The sequence below is a fragment of the Sorex araneus genome, chromosome 4 (assembly GCF_027595985.1).
Source record: "Sorex araneus isolate mSorAra2 chromosome 4, mSorAra2.pri, whole genome shotgun sequence".
Classification (NCBI taxonomy): Eukaryota; Metazoa; Chordata; class Mammalia; order Eulipotyphla; family Soricidae; genus Sorex; species Sorex araneus.
Genome location: NC_073305.1, coordinates 156,842,423 through 156,852,117, shown reverse-complemented (window position 1 = coordinate 156,852,117; position 9,695 = coordinate 156,842,423).

The following is a 9,695-nucleotide window of genomic DNA, read 5'->3' as shown; positions in this document are numbered from 1 at the left end:
TCTCTAGGCCCAAGAGTCAAGGAAAGAATGGTTTGTTCTGGGAACTTTATGGTTGTTGACATAATAAGTACATAACTTTACCAATTAAACTGATGTACAAAACCATGGTTTTATTTAGATAGGCCATCTTCCAATTTTGATTCACAGTCTTGACTAAAATTTTCTGTTGCCAAGTTTTCATATTATTTCCATTATCATCAGTTGCTGTCCTGTAGCTTTTAGGTAACATAATTAACCACATGATGTGTGTGTGTATGTGCATGCGTGTTTGCACACATATGTGCTTTTATTTTCAAGTTATCACATAGGACTGAGTTTACGAACTCAGTTCAGTATAAATGTCAATTTTATATAAATCTCTTTGCTTAAAAATGTCACTTTAATTACCCTATTTTCCACCCAAATAGTCAATGTGTCTCTAATTGCTTTTAATTACTTTCTGTATAGGAAATTGTCTATTTTGGCATTTGTTCAGTCAATCCATCAGAATAATGGAAGAGTCTCATATTTTCATTAAAGTGCCACAACTGAAACATTAAAAGATACAGAAAAAAGATTTTAGAAGCATTTCTCAGATAATCCTGAGCATATTTTCCAGGTGTTTCCATTCCTTTCTTTATTCTAGGCCACAGCCCAGTCACACAAACACTAACATATAGAAATCCCAGGATGATCACATGATGTACAAGATAAGGTCCTGAAAGGTTCTTATTATCAGACCAGAGGAAGAAATAAGATCCTGGGAGAGAATATTCTTTATAATGCTCTGTGGCCCATCTCTAGGAGCTTTTGAAGGGTGTTACAGTTAATATGACTCTAAAAATTGAACAGGTAATCTAGGTGATTGCTTGGGTCTGAGGCAGATGCAGTAGCACAATAACCATGACATGATTGTAAAATGATTCCAGTTTTTTTTTTCAGAAATTTTTTAAAAGTGTTAGTGTAGATGAAAATGAAGGTATGACCCTAATTTCCTAAGCCTCTGGGAGCCATTAGAAAAGTTTGGTTATGCTTATTTTAATGAAGAGTAGTTGAAAAACAGAACAATGTTTCAGGAGCACATTGATAGTAAATCATGTATTAATGGCAATTTTACTTACTTGATCTTCTGCGCTTGCACCATCAGGTCCTTGATGGATGTTTCTGATGCCAGCATATGTGCGTTGAAAGTACAGACAGTCATTTTAGCCTTTCTTCATTTTGGCAGTCTAGTTTGTCCCTGATATTTTTTCAGTCTCTCCTTGCTCATCTTTCTTAACGCTGCCTTATTGGGGGCTCTTTCGGTGTCAGGTGAATGAGGCCCATTGTTGTTACTGTTTTTGGCATATCGAATACACCATGGGTAGCTTGCCAGGCTCTGCCATGTGGGAGGGGTACTCTCAGTAGCTTGCTGGGATCTCCGAGAGGGATCAAATACGACACATTGGTCTGACTGAAATGAGAAGACATCGATCACATCGTGCCATTTTCGAAACTGCAGAAGAATTGTTCCTCGAAACATGTGATAACAGAGGCATCAGTGGCATTGGTGTCCTTGTCAAAACGAACTTGGCCATGAGCATTGATTCCTTCGAATGCCTAACAACCCAAATCAGATGATTATGCTTGAATAGATGTGGCTCACTGCTGGCAGTTTCTATCTGCACACCAACATCCAACTACAATGAAGAAGAAATTGAGAAGTTCTGGGGCTGGAGTGATAGCACAGCGGGTAGGGCGTTTGCCTTGCACGTGGCTGACCCAGGTTCGAATCCCAGCATCCCATATGGTCCCCTGAGCACCGCCAGGGGTAATTCCTGAGTGCATGAGCCAGGAATGACCCCTGTGCACTGCCGGGTGTGACCCAAAAAGAAAAAAAAAAGAAATTGAGAAGTTCTACATGGAACTGGAGAGGTTCTATAAAGCAGACCATACCTTCTAAAGATCATTGTTGGTGATTTTTTTTTTTTTGCTTTTTGGGTCACACCCAGCGATGCTCAGGGGTTACTCCTGGCTTTGCACTCAGAAATTACTCCTGGCAGTGCTTGGGGGACCATATGGGATGCCGGGGATCGAACCCGGGTCAGCCGCGTGCAAGACAAACGCCCTACCCGCTGTGCTCTCGCTCCGGCCCCATTGTTGGTGATTTTAATGCCAATATAGGACTGAGAAGTTTTCCCAAAGAACTCCACATTGGGACCCATGGCCTAGAATGGAATGATCAGGGTGAGAGATTGCCTGAGTTCATCATGTCGACCAGACCATCCATGGTAACTCACAGTTACAGAAGGCTGAATCTAAACACTGGACATGGGAGTCTCCTGGTGGGCAGTTCCACAATGAAATTGACCACATCATATTCAATCAAAAGTTTTGCCTGACCAATGTCACTGTTGCCCCCAAATTCCGAATGGGATCAGACCACCATCTCCTTTGTGCAAAATTCTACTTCACAGAGTGGGGAGAAAGGTCTACAAAGTTTAAGTTTAAGAAGGAAACTCCCAAATGACCACCAACTGGGAGCTCTTTGGCACTATTGTGGCAATGTGGGAAGATGTTGTCCTTGACAACATCGACAAGGAATACGATCGACTGATTCAGCACCTCCATGACTGCTTGAAGATGCTAAGAGTGAGAAAGCCACAAACAGATGCCTGTCTTTGGAAACTCTCAAGCTCATTCATCAATGTGGTTTGGCACGAGCCTCAAACAACCACAAGCTAACATCCTAGCTCACAAAGCTGTGCAGAGATGCGATAAAGGAAGACCTCAAAGAGAGAAGAGCAGTAGTTGGCCAGTGCAGCAGAAGCCGGGAAAAGTATTCCAACGCTCACCTGTCCTTCGCCAACTACAAGACCAAGAGGATTGCCCTCCGACGTCCTGATGGATCTATCATATCTTCCAGAAAGGCAATGGAGAGGATTATTCACGACTTCTACTCAGATCTCTTTGACAGCCATGTCCACCTGCCCACATACCAAATTCCGACATGCCATTTTGTCGGTAAAGACTTGTACAGCACCCGGTCCAGACCCAAACACCTGAAGAATCTGCCGCCAGTACTCACCAATACACTGGTTTGGCTCTTCACCTACTACCTGTGTGAATGCAAGATTCCATCCCAGTGGAAAACCAGTAGGACCATTCTATTGTACAAGAAGGGAGACATCCACGACATTGGCAACTATCCCCCAATCTGCATATTGTCCATCGTCTACAAGTTGCTCACTTGTGTCATCCTGAATAGAATAGGCAGAACACTAGATGAATGACAATAATGCGAGCAAGCCGGGTTCTGAAAAGGAATCAGCACATTCGATCATATCCACACAGTGACCAAACTCATTGAAGTTTTGAGAGAGTTCAACATACCACTCTGTCTAACATTCATCACTTAAAGAAGGCCTTTGATTCTATTGAGACTGAAGCGGTCATTGAAGCTCTAGCCAAACAGGGCTTTCAAACTCAGTACATCAAGACCCTCTGAGAGCTGTATTACAGATTCACCACCAGGATCTCACCATTCTACAAGGAAGTGATCATTGACATAAAGAGAGTGGTTTGGCAGGGTGATACCATTTCACTGAAACTAATCAGTGCCACCCTCGAGAAGGTCATGTGATGACTGGAATGGGAAGGAATGGGAGTGAAGATAGACTGTCAGCAATTACACCACCTCCACTTCGCTGATGACATCTTTCTCATAACGCCAAACATTAGCCAAGCGGCACAAATGCTGGCCGACTTTTACCGTGAGTGTGGAAAAGTCGGACAGCAGCTGAACCACAAGATGATGCTCATGAAAAATGAACTATTCCCTGATGCTTCATTTGCTCTCAATGGAACGAACATCTCTGAATGCAGCAGCTATGTGTACCTGATTTGAGAACTCAACATGAGGAATGACTTGGTGCCAGAACTGTGCAGGAGGAAGAGAGCAGCGTGGAATGCCTTCAGGAGCGTCGAAGAAGTGGTTAATAGGACGAAGAGCCTCCAGCTCCAGGCACATCTTTTTGATTCCATTGTACTTCTTGCACTAACGTATGCCTCAGAGACCTGGACCCTATGTAAACAGGATAAGAACGCTATTAGGATCTCCCAAAGAGGAATCAAAAGAGCCATGCTAGGAGTATCACGTTTCACTCAAGTGAGAGAAGGAATCCAGAGTTCCGACCTCTGTCGACAATCAAGAATTAGGGATGCTGTCTCGTTTGCCAAGGTGTCAAAAATCATATGAGCTGGTCATGTAATGGGATTCAGAGATGAGCACTGGACCAGAGCTATTACCAACTGGATTCCATGGGACGTCAAAAGACCGAGTGGCCGCTCACCTATGAGATGGTCAGACTTCTTTGTCAAAACCCTGAATAAACGGTTTGAGACTCTTTCTGTTCCTGAATCGAGCAGATACCATTGGGCTACACTAGTATGCGACAGGGACAAATGGAAATGCTACTGGTGCCTGCTCTAGCAAAATGAAGATCAACAGAAAGACAAGTGATACAAGTGATACTTGATAAATAGTTATCATGAACCAGATTGAAGAGGACACACTAGAAGAATTGGGGATATGTCACAGGGGACTATTTTGCAGTTTAGCATTCTGGCATTCTGGCAAGAATGCAGAACTTTTTCTCTAAATAATTTGGTACCATTTGATTGTTTGCATATTTTCCTTTAGCTTTGAACTTAAAATACGTCTCCCTATGTCCCTGCACACAACACCTCCATTTCAAAGAAAATTTCAAGGAAGGAATGAAAAATAATAAAAAACAGTGTTATTTACCAGATCAAAGGTAGATTGTTCAAAAGCAAAGGCAGCAATGAAAATGTTTTATTCATATGCAACATGATTTTAAATTATGTTGAACTCTATACAGTACTGATATTTGACAATTTGTGACTTAATAGAAAACTATTAAGTTCATTAAACATAAGTGAATGCTCCTTATCTGAGTCTTAAAGTGGTATTTAGGTGGCAGTATAGGAAATGGAAAGTTTAGGGTATTTTCTGACTCCATACGGTCAGCAAGTTGATTTGAATTCTTGTTCCTGCTACGGTATCTAACTTGTCAAACTGCTTTCCTCTTTAAACCACACTATATTTTAAAATATGTAATGAGGATGAGGATATTAATAAATTTAAATATTGCTTAAGTATGATGTGAAATAAATTAATAACATTAGATTAGTGCCTGACATTTGGTAAATTCTCAAAAAATATTATAATGAAACAGGACCAATTATGTAAATTGCAAAACTTAGTGACAAATTAAATCTGGAAGCCTTTACTCAATAATTACCAAGAATTTCAAAACAGTGACAGAAAATCATTAAATTGCTCTAAATATGGGTCAATGTGGAACACACAGTTCAACTTTGATCATCCTGATGACAAGTAGACATCTAAAATAGAATTTCCAGCCCTAAAATAAGAAAAGTCCTATGTAAACTTAGACAACTCTTTATTCTATCACTGTTATATCAATTTGTATTGGTGGGATTTGGAAACAAAACTTCAAATATTTATACTTTTTTTTTTGAGAATGTTCATTCAGTAGATCTTTAGTGAGAAGAGTACTTGCATTATTTTCTCAAATGTTAGTTCTCAGGTATTACTGTGGTTACAGGTATTACACCGGTTAGTTTCCAGCTGCAGAAAACAGAAAATATTATAATGCTTTTAGATAAAATTAAGATGAAAACAGAATCAGGAAACTTTTCATTTTGACTGCTCATGGTTCTAAAGTAAATTTAAGGGTCTCCTATCTTAAAGTTAAAAGCCTGTACGTTTTCCAGTTTCTCTCTATGTCTTCCACCTCTCAGCCCCCTAGGAATCACTTTTATACTTACTGTTTCTAGGAATATGACTATTGTAAAAACTCTGCCTTTAAGTGATAAGGTAAAAACATGGTATTTTATCTGTTCTATTTCACTTGGCATGAATGCCCTCAATATTGATTCATGCTGTCCCAAACAGCTTCTTTTCCATGGATAGTAAGTTATCCCATGATATAACTATGTATACATCACATCTTCTTTATTTATTATTAATTGATGGGTGCTTATGTATCTTAGATTGTGCATTCTTTCTTCCATAAACATGGGAGTGTAGCTGTCTACTCAACATTTGTTTTAATTTTCTTTGGATGCTTACCCATCAATGGGATTGTTCGATAATATTGTATGTCTTTTTTTCTTTTTTCTATATTTTTCTATTTTCTATATTCTTTGCCTTTAAGTATGTTGTTTCTTTGCTATGTTACTTATTTTTAATTTTTTGAAATTTTATTAAAGCACCATAATTTACAAAGTTATTTATTGTTAAGTATTAGATATACTATGTTTCAGCAACAATCCCACCACCAGAGTCTTTTTCCCTCCACCAGGGTTCCCAAAAACATCTATACAACTTTCCTAGTGGTCATCAATTTATATTTCCACCAAGAGTGGAAAAGGATTTTCTTTCTGTATGTCCCCCTCACAGTTACTTTTTGCCTTTTTAAAGATAAACTGGGCTGGAGCGATAGCATAGTGGGTAGGCTGCTTGCCTTGCACACAGCCAACCCAGGTTCGATTCCTCTGCCCCTCTCGGAGAGGCTGGCAAGCTACTGAGAGTATCTCGCCCGCACGGCAGAGCCTTGCAAGCTACCCGTGGCATACTCGATATGCCAAAAACAGTAACAACAAGGCTCACAATGGAGAAGTTACTGGTGCCTGCTCGAGCAAATCGATGAGCAGCGAGATGACAGTGACAGTGAAAGATAAACTATTAGGATTTGATGCAAAACACGGCGGCTATTTAGTTGATAACACTGTATTATTGCATGAAATTTGCTAGGGTAGGAGAACTTAAATGTTTTAAAACACACTTCCCACACGCAAAGATAAGGAATTTTTTGTGTGATATGTTTTAAGGGGTCACACCCTGCAGTGCTCATGAACTATTCCTGGCTCTGTGCTCAGGGATCACTCCTGACTGCACTGATGGTACCATATAAAGTGCCTGATATTGAATCAGCTGTATGCAAGTTAAGTGCCCTACTTCTGCGCTATCTCCAATTCCCACAAAAAGATCTGTATGTGAGGTGAGGTGTGGGACAATTCTTTCATTTGTAGACTTATCAAATCATTGTGATGTCTGCTTTTAGTTTTTTACCACTGCATTTGTCAGTTTTACCTTAGTAAAGCTGATAGTTCAACAAAGGACTCATCGGGCCAGAAAGATAGTACAGTGAGTAAGGTCTTTGCGTTGCATTCAGCTCACTCAGGTATGTTCACTGGCACTCCATATGGTCCCCCATCCCATCAAGAGTGATCCTTAAGAGTAGAGTAAGGAGTAACCCTGAGCACCACCGGGTGTGGCCCTCAAACCAAAAACAAACAAGCAAACAAAGGATTCATCATCTCTAACAAAGAGGTCTATGACTAAGGTTATATCATACTGTTTGATAAAGTAATCTGGATTAAAAACTAATTCATATTCTGAATTAAAGAATATGATGAAATACTAACATAGACATTATCAACCTGAGAAAACAAATGGAATCTCCAGGAAATTTCCTCCATTTTTATGTATGACCGAGGAAGCTAAGTTTATTTACAAATAATTTATTTTTTATATCTGCAAAATTTATTCTCTAGTATGTAGTTATTACAGAGCATAAATCAAAGTTTTTCCATTGCCTTTACATCTTAGGAAAAACAAATTTAAAACAGATTCCAGACCTTTGCATAGAATCTTATGTTCTTTCTGCCTAGAACGTTCTTATCCAACTCTTCCTCTAGACATGAAGAGGGAAAGAAACTATTTATAATTTATATCTTAGTAAAATATCATCATTCTGACACTTTAAACCAAATTAAGTATCAACTTGCCCCAGTTTTACTTTTCAGAATGCCCTGTTCCTATCTTTCACATCATCTAGCCCAGTTCGTAAGTATAATGCTCTTGTGAGTTTTTTGTTCTTGTTGGTTTGTGTAAGGGAAAACTGGGGGGAGGGGGAGGGGGAGGGGGAGGTTGTTTATGGGCCACAATGATGGTTCTCAGGGCCTACTACTGATTCTGTGCTTAGCAAGCACTTCTGATAGGCTCAGGTTATCATAAGGGTTGCCAGGGATTGAACTGGGATCAGCCACATGCAATGCAAGTGTCCTACCCACTGTCTATCACTCCGTACCCAGGACGTCAGATGCTCTTATTCAATATAGCATTTACCAAATGGAGGCATTTATTATATACTTGCTGAATGAATAAGGAAATGAACAACACAAAGTGATTAAACAAACAAGCTTCATGAGAAACATTCTGTAGATCTTACTGTATATTTTATATATTATTGTACATTATAATATTTTCCTGGAAAAACAGCACTTAGCTCCAAAAACATCTACATAATAAATCTTTTAAAAATATTTTATTGAATCACCATGAGATAGTTACACGCTTTCATGTTTGGGTTACAATCACACAATGATCAAACACCCATCCCTCCACCAGTGCACATTCTTCACCACCAATATTCCTGGTATATCCCCTCTTTCCTACCCTCCCCCTGCTTGCATGGCAGACAATATTCTCCATACTCTCATTTTGGGGTATTATGGCTTGCAACACAGACACTGAGAGGTCATCATGTTTGGTCCATTACCTACTTTCAGCACACATCTCCCATTCCGACCGATTCCTCCAGCCATCATTTTCTTAATGATCCCTTCTCTATTCCCTCTGCCTTCTCGCATTTGCTCATGAAGCAGGCTTCCAGCTATGGGGCAATCCTCCTGACCCTTGTATCTACTGTCCTTGGGTGTCAGCCTCACTACATAATACATCTTAAGAATGCTACTATATAAAACAGCTCAATTTATTTCTATAAAATGTTCACAAAATAATGAAAAGCTAATTGAAACCATCTTCACTGCTTGTATACTTTAATAATAGGTTATATGATTTGTTGACCTTCTCAATCCCACTGAGAAATGCAACTGTCAATGGGAAAGACTAGATTAGTCTGACTTCCTTTGGAATAATTGAGTGGATTAATTGAGCACTTTGCAGCATGATGTGGATACTATAAAAAGGAAGCTTTGGTACTGCACTTATGAAAATATGATAATAGGCCATTATGAGGTTGACAATTGGCTCTCAGCGAACATCTATGCTTTAGGTCACTTGAGTATTCCTTTATTGGAATCTCAGATACCATTGTCATGCTTGACAGAACAGGAGGTACAATATAGATTTTCCAAAAAATATGTTTACTTGATAAAAATGTTATGTGTTAATAGTTCTGCTGTATTCAACATTGAATATTAGTTCTGCTGTATTCAACATTGATAATGACAACTTGAAAAGTTGCTTTTAATAATTTAATTGTATTCACTATTCTTTAAAAGGAAAATTAATTGCTAGCGCACTCTCAGAGGAGTCCCATCTAAATTGGGGAAGGACTTGCAGCATGCAAAATAGTTCTAGTAAATATGTGGTGCCATGAGAGCAGAAGTGCAGGTATGGGTTTCTGTGTCACCACAGGAATAACCTGCATTACTTAGGAAGGTACTTTTTCTGTTACAAAGATGCCCAACAATGTAACCAGGGATGAGTTTACTTCCTTTTCTTTCCTTTTCTTTTTTTTCTTTTTATTCTTCTTCTTCCTCTCTCTCTCTCTCTCTCTCCCTCTCTTTCTGTGGGGTGTGTGTGTGTGTGTGTGTGTGTG